The 11524-nt window shown below is 36.7% G+C and overlaps 1 long non-coding RNA gene across 1 annotated transcript in view; it reads right to left on the bottom strand.

The window, feature by feature from the left end:
- Positions 1-978: 978 nt before the first annotated feature.
- The window catches only part of LOC309640927, a 48314-nt gene continuing 37768 nt past the window's right edge, over positions 979-11524 (bottom strand). The window contains exon 6 of the long non-coding RNA XR_014252440.1: positions 979-6099. This is a non-coding gene — a long non-coding RNA (uncharacterized lncRNA). The remainder of the gene's footprint in view (positions 6100-11524) is intronic.

Below are 11524 nucleotides of genomic sequence, written 5' to 3'. Positions count from 1 at the left end.
CCAAAGCTATCTACAGATTCAATGCAATCCCGATCAAATTACCAATGGCATTTTTTACAGAACTAGAACAAAAAATTTTACAATCTGTATGGAGACATAAAAGACCCCGAACAGCCAAAGCAATCTTGAGGGAAAAAAATGGAGCTGGAGGAATCAGGCTCCCTGATTTCAGACTATACTGCAAAGCTACAGTAATCAAGACAGTATGGTACTGGCACAAAACAGAAATATAGATCAGTGGAACAGGATAGAAAGCCCAGAGATAAAGCCACAAACCTATGTTCAACTAATCTATGAAAAAGAGGCAAGGGTATACAATGGAGAAAAGATAGCGTCTTCAATAAGTGGTGCTGAGAAAACTGGACAGCTACATGTAAAAGAATGAAAATAGAACACTCCTTAACACCATACACAAAAATAAACTCCAAATGGATTAAAGACCTAAATGTAAGACTGGACACTATAAAACTCTAAGAGGAAAACATAGGAAGAACACTCTTTGACATAAATCACAGCAAGATCTTTTTTGACCCACCTCCTAGAGTAATGGAAATAAAAACAAAAGTAAACAAATGGGACCTAATGAAACTTGAAAGCTTTTGCACAGCAAAGGAAACCATAAACAAGACAAAAAACAACCCTCAGAATGGGAGAAAATGTTTGCAAACGAATCAACAGACAAAGGATTAATCTCCAAAATATATAAACAGCTCATGCAGCTCAATATTAAAAAAACAAACAACCCAATCAAAAAATGAGTCATGTACCAAAATGTTCATTGCAGCTCTATTTACAATAGCCAGGACATGGAAGCAACCTAAGTGTCCATCATCGGATGAATGGATAAAGAAGATGTGGCACATATATACAATGGAATATTACTCAGCCATAAAAAGAAATGAAATGGAGGTATTTGTAATGAGGTGGATGGAGTTAGAGTCTGTCATACAGAGTGAAGTAAGTCAGAAAGAGAAAAACAGATACAGTATGCTAACACATATATATGGAATCTAAGGAAAAAAAAAAAAAAGGTCATGAAGAACCTAGTGGCAAGACGGGAATAAAGACACAGACCTACTAGAGAATGGACTTGAGGATATGGGGAGGGGGAGGGGTGAGATGTGACAGGGTGAGAGAGTGTCATGGACATATATACACTACCAAATGTAAAATAGATAGCTAGTGGGAAGCAGCCGCATAGCACAGGGAGATCAGCTCGGTGCTTTGTGACCACCTAGAGGGGTGGGATAGGGAGGGTGGGAGGGAGGGAGATGCAAGAGGGAAGAGATATGGGAACATATGTATATGTATAACTGATTCACTTTGTTATAAAGCAGAAACTAACACACCATTGTAAAGCAATTATACTCCAATAAAGATGTTTAAAAAAAAAAAAATGGGCAGAAGACCTAAATAGACATTTCTCCAAAGAAGACATACAGATGGCCATGAGGCACATGAAAAGCTGCTGGACATCAGTAATTATTAGAGAAATGCAAATCAAAACTACAATGAGGTATCACCTCACACTGGTTAGAAAGGGCATCATCAGAAAATCTACAAACAGCAAGTGCTGGAGAAGGTGTGGAGAAAAGAGAACCCTCTTGCACTGTTGGTGGGAATGTATAGTGATACAGCCACTATGGGGAACAGCATGGAGGTTACTTGAAAAACTAAAAATAGAACTACCATATGACCCAGCAATCCCACTACTGGGCATATACCCAGAAAACCATAATTCAAAAAGATGCATGCACCCCAACGTTCACTGCAGCTCTATTTACAATAGCCAGGTCATGGAAGCAACCTAAATGCCCATCAACAGATGAATGGATAAAGAAGATGTGGTACATATATACAATGGAATATTACTCAGTCATAGAAAGGAACAAAATTGGTTCATTTGTAGAGACGTGGATGGACCTAGAGAATGTCATACAGAGTGAAGTAAGTCAGAAAGAGAAAAACAAATATCGTATATTAACACATATATGTGGAATCTAGAAAAATGGTACAGATGAACTGGTTTGCAAGGCAGAAATAGAGACACAGATGTAGATAACAAACGTATGGACACCAAGGGTTGAAAGCAGGGGTAGGGGTGGTAGTGTGAATTGGGAGATTGGGACTGACATATATATACTAATATGTATAAAATAGATAACTAATAAGAACATGCTGTATAAAAAATAAATAAATTAAATTAAAAAAAATAAGCCACCTTCCCCATGACACCTGTAGCAGACACAGCCAAGGCTCTTCCCGGATACCTTCCATACTTTCACTAGTTCTTTGCACCCACCCCCAGCTTCTTCGTGCTTTGCTTCTAAGTTTGCATCTGTGAACTTTTTCAGAGGTTTGTCTTGGGCTCCTTGACAAGTTCCTAGGGGTTTACCTCTGCCTTGGGTGTTGTCCATCACCAGCGACTCCCTGGTGCTGGAGTATGAAAGTTTAGCTTCCTTTCCTAAAAGTGGGACAAATTCTGAAGTGTAATCGATGCTATGTATCTTCCTGCCAGATCAGGCTGAAGTCAAGGCTTTGTCCAAAATCAGTTGCCCCCTTGCCTGGCTTCTTCCCTTCCAAGCCCTGCTTTCCCCAACTCTTTTGTTTTTTGGTGTTTTCTGGAGGCACTTTCTTAATAACTCACTGGTTCTTTTTTTCCTGTCTCAGGATCAGATTTTGGGGAAGGTGACCTAAGATAATACCTCCCTTGATAACTAAAATATGAAGCAAACATAATGCTTTCGTTCACTCATTATATAATTAACATATTCACTCATTATATAATATTATTCACTCATTACATAATATTTTTCACTCATATAATTCACCCATTCACTCATTACTACCCAGAACATAACAAGTTTTTTATTATATTGAGTTTTTTCAACCTTATTAAAATATGAAGTTTCTACCAGATACATTACTACAACATCATTCACTATTGATTTGAAAGATGGGGATTTCCATGGAATCATGAATAAATGTTTTATATAATGTCAAATAGTTCAAGTAAGTTTTAAATTTTATTATAAATAGTTTAATATAAAATAAACATACTCATTAAAGAAAATTAAGGGAAAGACTCCTAAGATGAAAACAAGTTAACTATAAACAAATTATAGAAATCCTAAAACAGTGCATGGCTTGTGTGCTTGAAATCTGTGTATATATTTTCCAAGTAAACTCTCCTTATTGATTCTCCATTTTTTTCCTTCTTTTAAAACTTTACACAGGCTACAATAGGTGTTTTAGAATGTCAACGCCCTGGGAAATACTTCAGATAGTACATAATACTAGATCACACACTGTTAACTTTTATTACTATTTTTTAAATCAGAGGACACCCTTATTATAAGAAATATGTTTTTGAAAATCTCAATTTAAAACTCATTTAATTCATACTTATCTTGTTAAAAGATGACATGTGTTTTTGTGTACTATTAAGTATAGTTCCCATGTGGCCAGAGCATCAATAACTTATAGTATACTCAGTTTGCTAACTTTAAAACTATGGAAATGGAAATATTTTTGTCAGTTTAAAAATATGAGGAGATATTTTCATTAAAGTTATACACCCAGAGTGAGATTTTAAAAAATATATGTATTTTCCCATCACACTCTTTCAAAATCACCTAATTCAATTTTATATGTCATAGATATTTCTAGTAAAATAATGACCAGATAGCACAAAATCATCAAAATAGGACAAAAAACTTCTTTCTTTATGGGGTGACAGCAACTGTCCGTGTAAACATAATACTCTTTTCTAGCCAGAGGAAGTGCTATCCTTTACTCTGGTTACTAAAGGTAACTGCAAATAAGCTCCACTTCTAATGCAACGAAGTTTAGAGGTTTGTTTTAGGAGCTTAAAACATCTTTCAAATTTTTGATGAAAAACTTTTTTGTCTCTTCAGGTGCCCAATGTCTTTACAGATTTACCTGTGAGTAAATCTTTCAAGAAAGAGAATTGCTTATTGTCTTAAATTTTGTGTTCCAACAAGGATAAACACTTCAAACAAATGCGATGGAACTCCTACTGTAGAATTACAGGACTCAAGGACTATTACTGGTGATTTCCTTATGGGAGGGACCTCTTGCAACCTGAAATCATGCAAGGTAAAAATCTACTCCCAGTTTCTTAAGGCCTGCTTTGTTGTCACTGCCTATAAGCTAGCAGGCAAATAAATGATTATCCTGTCCTTGTTTCTGATCTCTGAGTTAAATTTCATTGTTTGCTTTTTCTTTGATCTTGGCAAATTTGGGCAGAAGTGATGACAACACTCAAACTAGGTCAGACTAGGTCCTGGAATAGCATTAATTCCAAATGTAGGATATTTCTGTGCAGGATAAATACCAAATGTGAAGCTGGAACACATAAAGTCAAAAAATGCATCTAGATAATTTATGGGTCCTCTCTTTAAAATAATCTAAATGGCTAACTTTGCAACAACTTAGCCATCAATAACTTCCCATAAAATTTTTAGCCTGGATTGATGCTGTATCTTCTGTAATTTCTCAGAGGGCCAGGGAGAGATGAAGGTCTAGATATCAAACTGCAGATCCTAGTCACATACGAAGCTACAACAATCTAAATGTGCTTTGCAATTTTAACACAATGCAAGAGTTAATATCACAATATACTTTGTTTTTAAAAGCAACATGACACTGGGTAAGCTATGAATATTTGAAGCATTATACCTCAAACACTAAAGGTCAATTTTTTTGAAAACTGAATATCCTCAACTGTGTAAGACTAATTATTCATCTTTTGTGCTACATTATAACCCAGCGTCTTAGGCCCTCTACTAGAAAATAGATGGGATGAGGAAAAAGAAACTCATTGTAATTAAGTTTTTATGTTTCTGGGCTGTTGGAAGTAGGCAGAGGTTGAAAAGACTCAACCTTTTCAACCTCTGCCTTCTTCAGCTCTTAGCAAGAATCCCAGAAATCTTCCAATTTTGTCCCTAGCCTTATTTCTTGAAATACTTCCTATCAGGAAAGAAAGCATATTATCAGTTAATAATGTCAGTTGCTAAGGATAATCTTCTTCAGGCTGTTTTCATCATTGTATAATCCCCCAATCTACAGAAAATAGCTCTTCAGCTCCATAGCCCAGGCTCTCCTGTAACTCTTTTATTCACTTGAACTTGTTTTCCTCCCTTCTGTTTTTTTTTTTTCCTTCACTGCAAATAAGTCTATCCAATTCTCATCTTAAGGCACGATTTTGAATTAATTCTACCTCTGTGCTTTTTCATGCGCCATGCATCTCATCAGAATGTCTTCTTTTGACTGTAGTAATCTGTGCCTAAGAACTTCTTCTAGACCAAGAAGATAAGAAAAGACTTCTCAGCTTATTTCCATGCCATGCTGAACTTTCTATCACTGGACAGTTCTTTACGCACTAGAGTTCTCTTACCTGTTCTTGATACTCTCTATTGCTGTTCTACTTATAATTCAACTGTCAGCTTATAAATTTGTGTAAGCTGTCACTTAGTGATTCCAAAACTTGATTATTATTAGAATCAACCAAGGAACGCTTTAAAAATAGTTTCCAAGGCTCCCCACCCCAGACTTATTGAAACTAAATCTCTAGCCTTTATGCTACATACTCTATATTTTCAAATCCCTTTGTTGAGTATGATTGACATGCAGAATGCCATATATTTAATGTTCAGAAGATAAGTATACATCTGTGGGAAAAAAAATGAAATGTTTCATGAATTTGTGTGTTCTCCTTATATAGGGGTCATGCTAATCTTCTCTGTATCGTTCTAATTTTAGTATATGTACTGCTGAAGTGAACACTTCAATCTATATTTTTATTTTATATTTCAAGCAAACTTTGTAATGGATTTTAAATGACCGATTTGCTAGGCATGTATTGTGTACCATCAATTTAGATATCCTATAAATTATATCAGTTGAGTGTAATGAAATTTAGATGCACTCACCTTTCTGTCCAGGCTTGTAGATGGGCATCTGTCTGAAAAAGACCATGTTTTCTCGGGGCCTGATTGCTACCAATGTTCTCTCTTCCTGATTGAGCGTTGCTCCTTTAGCAGAGAAGGTAATGAAAGCCAGTCTGGCCTGAGGAAACTAGGGAGCAAATAAATACAAGATTGCTGTCTGTTTTATCAAAAAATCCCTCCCACTATGTGTTGGCGTCACTAAAAGTTTTAATTCATAACTTGTCGTATCTATTTTTTGAATAACCAATCTTGTTTATTTCTTTTGTTTTGTCACTTTCTTATCTCATCTCATCATTTAAATTAATTCTTTTCCTTTCTTAAAACTTTCCTTCTCTGCAATGGAATATTTCCTTTTAAATACCTTCTTCCTGTCAACAAATTTCTGTCCTAAAATCAAATGGCTTTGGCTCATCCCCTTGTCACCATCTATGACTGTACTTACATCATCCCAAACTGAGGACTATATTATTCTTTTAAAATTAAAAGAAATTTACACACACAGAAAAATAGTCTGATGTCTGTCTGTGGAAAGTCAATTATATGAGTACATTTTGTACACCTGCAATATTCTTTTCCCTATGAAACAGAATGAAGTATTTATCTCCAAGTTGATACATTTGAAGAAATCCTGTCTGGTAACATTCTCTTCAAATATTTTGGTCTGGATCTCACCATAGTTGAGGGAGACAGTCAAAACAACAGATTCTGTTTTGAAGATTGAAAAGCTATGCGTAAGCTTTACCTAAAGAGCTTTGTTGTAGAACAGAAAGGACGAGCAGAGCATATAGTCTACAAAATTTAAGCAAGAACATTGAAATTGAAAGTGTCAAAGCAATGTTTAGCTACTTAGCAATTATTTTGTTAACTGAAGGATTTTGGAGTTTAAGAAAAGTGCATTTTTTAACAATTTTATTTATTTATTTATTTATTTTTGGCTGTGATGGGTCTTTGCTGCTGCGCGCGGGCTTTCTCTAGTTGAGGCGAGCGGGGGCTACTCTTCGTTGCGGTGCATGGGCTTCTCATTGCGGTGGCTTCTCTTGTTGCGGAGCACGGGCTCTAGGCACATGGGCTTCAGTAGTTGCAGCAAGCAGGCTCAGTAGTTGTGGCACGCGGGCCTTAGAGCGCAGGCTCAATAGTTGTGGCACATGGGCTTAGTTGCTCCACGGCATGTGGGATCTTCCCGGACCAGGGCTTGAACCCGCGTCCCCTGCATTGGTAGGCGGATTCTTAATCACTGCACCACCAGGGAAGTCCCAAGTGCATTATTTTTTAATGTTAGAAATACATCAGAAGGCTGAATCTGAGGACTTGAAATTCATGAAACAGAAGGATGCTGGCCTATGAATTACATTTTGTAGCCCCAACAAAGGAAATCCCAATAACAAAGCAGCAGTTGATTAAAATCATTAGTTTTATAAAGGTTAGCAGTGTCAGTCTCTTCATACGATGCTTTGCCTCCAAATTGATAGTGCAAATTTCATTTCAGATTTGCCCACTCTTAGTTCAGCTTCTTTCCTCAGCAGCCCACTGATGCCTCTTCTTCAACATAAATACAACGTTAGAGCTCTTAATTACATTCTGGATATTTACTAGGCAAACATGATGATGCCTTTCAAGTTTGGAATTTACCGTATGAATTAATATATTTTTGATTATATCATGAAATGGTAATATTGCTTAACAGCAAATTACTGTAATAAAAATGTAATTAAGCTTGAGCTTTCAATACCAAGCTCTATTTGGCTTCCTCATGTAACAGTAAAACCCTATGCAATCATTTGCATTTTTGGAGAATGAGAGATGTAGATAAATGAGAAAAACACCCGGAAGTATTCTCATCTACATCAGGATCAAAACAGAAGTCACAGACTGTAGTCACCAGATTCATGTAGATCCAGGTACAGTGTGCTGGGAGCTCAGACATTCTCACTGGCAAGGAAAGCCTGTTGTGGAGTTTTATAGATCCATTCAGCTGCTTTTGTCATTCTTAAAGTGTAACACTTGTAACCTCATTGGATATTTTCTTTGAATTTTGATCACCTCCCAGTACCTGTCTATTACATGCCACTAGATGCAAAACTCAAATATCACCATCTCATTTATGAAAAAATTTACATTGACACTTAGACTTAAAAGATGACACCTGTGGGTGAATTTTTCAAGCACAAATTAAATCTCATTTCTGTAAGTTCAATTTTATCACAAATGAATTTATATCTCACTACACTATTATTTCCTGGTTGAGCTCTAAATTTGTGTTGAAAACTTAGTACCCATTTCTGGTTGATAATAGTTCCATAGAGTTATTGCTATGGGAGCAATTTACAAGTAATGATAGTGAGTGACCTAAGGAAGTTCAGATTGAAAAAAAAAGAATTATCTTCTATTTTTATAGGTAATTACTGATTTATTTTCTGTATGATATATTTTTGCATGCCAAATATATTCTGAATATTCTAAATTAAGAGAAAATAAGTAACCCTGGACCTCAAATTTTTAATGTAACGAAGATAAGAAAAATAAAGATAATAACTGACACCATTTATTATTGTTGGAATCACCCTTTATTGCTCCAAATAGCTTATGAATGTAGCAAGGTACATAAAGTGACACTTATTCATTAATTTATTCAGCAAGAGAAACTGCCATCTTGAAGATATTCTTAGACTGTTCCCTTGAAATGGAGACAGAAAGTCACCTATGTAAACATCAGGCAAGCTGGCACCCACTGCTGCTTGGCAAGAATGCAACACGATGTTCACTAGTTGCTTTTTTCTTACTTCTTGCCCTCCCCCCATTACTTTTTTGAGGTTGCATCTCTTTTTATTCCTTGATAAACAGAGCTCAGGGAAGTGGTGCAGCAATTTGCTTTAGAAACTTAAGAGGACTTCCGGGAGATAAAGAAATCACCTTCTTGTTCACAGGGAAACTTGCTGAGATGGATTTGTGTGGATTTAGGTAAGCCTTTATCAAGGTCTAGTGATCTGTAAAATAAAGGTCTCCTGGCAGAACACCAAAGTATTACTTTCTTTTTTTTTTGCATTGCATTCTCTTTTTTCCTTTTCCAAGAATATTGCCAAGTATTTTGTGTTACTTTATCTCTAGGAATTTGACTCAATACGAAACACTTGAAGATGATCTCATGATTGCTGTGATTACATCACATATCACAAAGGAATGAATCGTCTGCTGAGCTCTTCTCTAATATTGCCCTTTTACTGTAAATGGCAGGAAATCCATTCCATACTACCAATAGACCAACTCTTTTTTTCCCCTAAAATGCAAATTAATTATACGTGTCCTCTTTACAAACTTTTGAATGGTCCATAATTACCTACAGGATAAATCCCAAACTCATTAGTAAGTTTCTTCTTAAGAAAGTTCTTAAGGTTTCCAACTTTAGCATCCAGTTAATATTCACACATTTAATATATAAAGACATTTTATATCCAGATAATTTTGTCTACAAAGAAAAATGATTGAAGATTATATAGGCAACGTATACTCTTAAAAAGTAAATAGGTAGTATTTACTGGTGAAAAGTAAAAATAAAAAAGAGAAAAAACGAAACTGTTTCCAGTCTTGTAAAAAAATATCCCAAGTTCCATGGGCTTCCCTGGTGGTACAGCGGTTGAGAATCTGCCTGCCAATGCAGGGGACACGGGTTCGAGCCCTGGTCTGGGAAGATCCCACATGCTGCGGAGCGACTAGGCCCGTGAGCCACAATTGCTGAGCCTGCGCGTCTGGAGCCTGTGCTCCGCAACAAGAGAGGCCGCGATAATGAGAGGCCCGCGCACCGCGATGAAGAGTGGCCCCCGCTTGCCGCAACTAGAGAAAGCCCTTGCACAGAAACGAAGACCCAACACAGCCATAAATAAATAAATAAACAAAACAAAACAAAAATATCCCAAGTTCCAAAGTCAAGTTTGGAGTATAACTTTTGTTCTGTCCTATATCCTTCTCATCTCTCAGGCTTCACTTTCTTTAAGGTATGGTTTCTTAGGTAGTATTTATAATTTTTAATATTAAGAAGATAGAAAATTTCTGGAAAGAACCCTAATCATTTTGCAACCTTTGGTGATAATCACTTTGATGATAGAGATATTGCTTTGCACAACATTCAGTGTTATGCAATTGTTTCCTCTTGGATAAAGGCTAAAGGGCAAAGGGAAAATGTGCCTGGAATTGATCATGGGTTGTGTAATGAATGAGAGCGTGTCCTTCCCTCTGCGGAACATGTTCTTGACGAGAATTCTACCCACAACCCCAGCAGGAAGACACATCCTGCAGCAGATGGTAAGCAATGCGCCTCTGTCTTCTCCCTTCAAACCCCTCTTTGTGTGAACATCCACAGGAGTATGTACCTGGGGTGGGGCCGTGGCGCGGGGAAGCAAGCTCACAGTGTTCTCTTTGGAATTACCTTTACCTAAAAGAATAAGGTTTCTGTAAACTTGTTTTGATTTTGGCATCAAAGTTGTCACAGCAAGTTATAAAAATTTCCAGAATCTTTTTGCCAGCAGAGGCCGACTTACTCTTCCAGGCAGAGTGAGGTTGGGAACGAATGCACCCTGCTGGGAAAGCACTGCAGCAAATGCCACCCCTTTGCATCAAAAGTTATAATTTTGTTGTAGCCAAAAGGAAGCTACATTTACTCACCCTGTATTTTAAGTGTTAGTATATTAAGAATGTAGGTTGTGTGTAGAATTTTCCTTCCTTTCCCTGGATGGAACCTCACAGCCTGCTTTTGGATTCTGGTTCTATGACTTATCAGACAAATGGCCTCGGATGAGCCACGTAAATTCCCTGTGCTTCTCTTTGTCTATGAATGGAAATAATTATAATAGCAATGATTTATAAGTTTATTGTGGGGGTTAAATAAATTAATATATTTAAAGTGATTAGCACAGTGCCTGACGTGTAGAAAACATTGGATATGTCCCTTCTGAGATGGAATATTACACACACACACACATACGTGCACACACACACACACACACACACACACACACACACACACACACAGCCCAAAGTCCCAGTCATGGAGAGCATTACTGTGAGCAATCGATGATTCATGTCAGCCAGGCATCTGTACCGGCCCCTCTCCAGATGATTTCCCAGGATTAGTAATTAGAAAGAACTTTAAAAAGGAGGTATCGTCGGTTCTCTATGAAGATAAGATAGGAAAACAGAAGCAAGGAATTGGGGAAAAAAATGAATGATAAAGAAAATTTTACCAGCTGTAAGTAAAAGAATGCCTAACTAACAGAGATTTTAAAATACCAAACATTTATTATCTCATTTGGCACAAATTCTGAGGAAGGCGGTATCAGCATTAGTTCAGCAGCTCACCAATGCCATCAAGAAGTTTCTTCCATTCTTTCTGCTCTACTTCTTTGGTATATCAGTATTATTTGTCTTTTTGGCCACAGTTGGGCTCCTAAAGCAGCCCAAATAAAGAAATATTATTTCTTCCCAACAATATCCCAATATGGAAGAAAAGGAGTCAGTAAAAAAAGAATATTTTGCTTCTGAATCTCTCTTTCTCTGTGTCA

Source organism: Balaenoptera physalus (genome assembly GCF_965194825.1).
Source record: "Balaenoptera physalus genome assembly, chromosome: 13".
Taxonomy (NCBI): Eukaryota; Metazoa; Chordata; class Mammalia; order Artiodactyla; family Balaenopteridae; genus Balaenoptera; species Balaenoptera physalus.
This window is presented reverse-complemented; position numbering and strand designations above follow the sequence as displayed.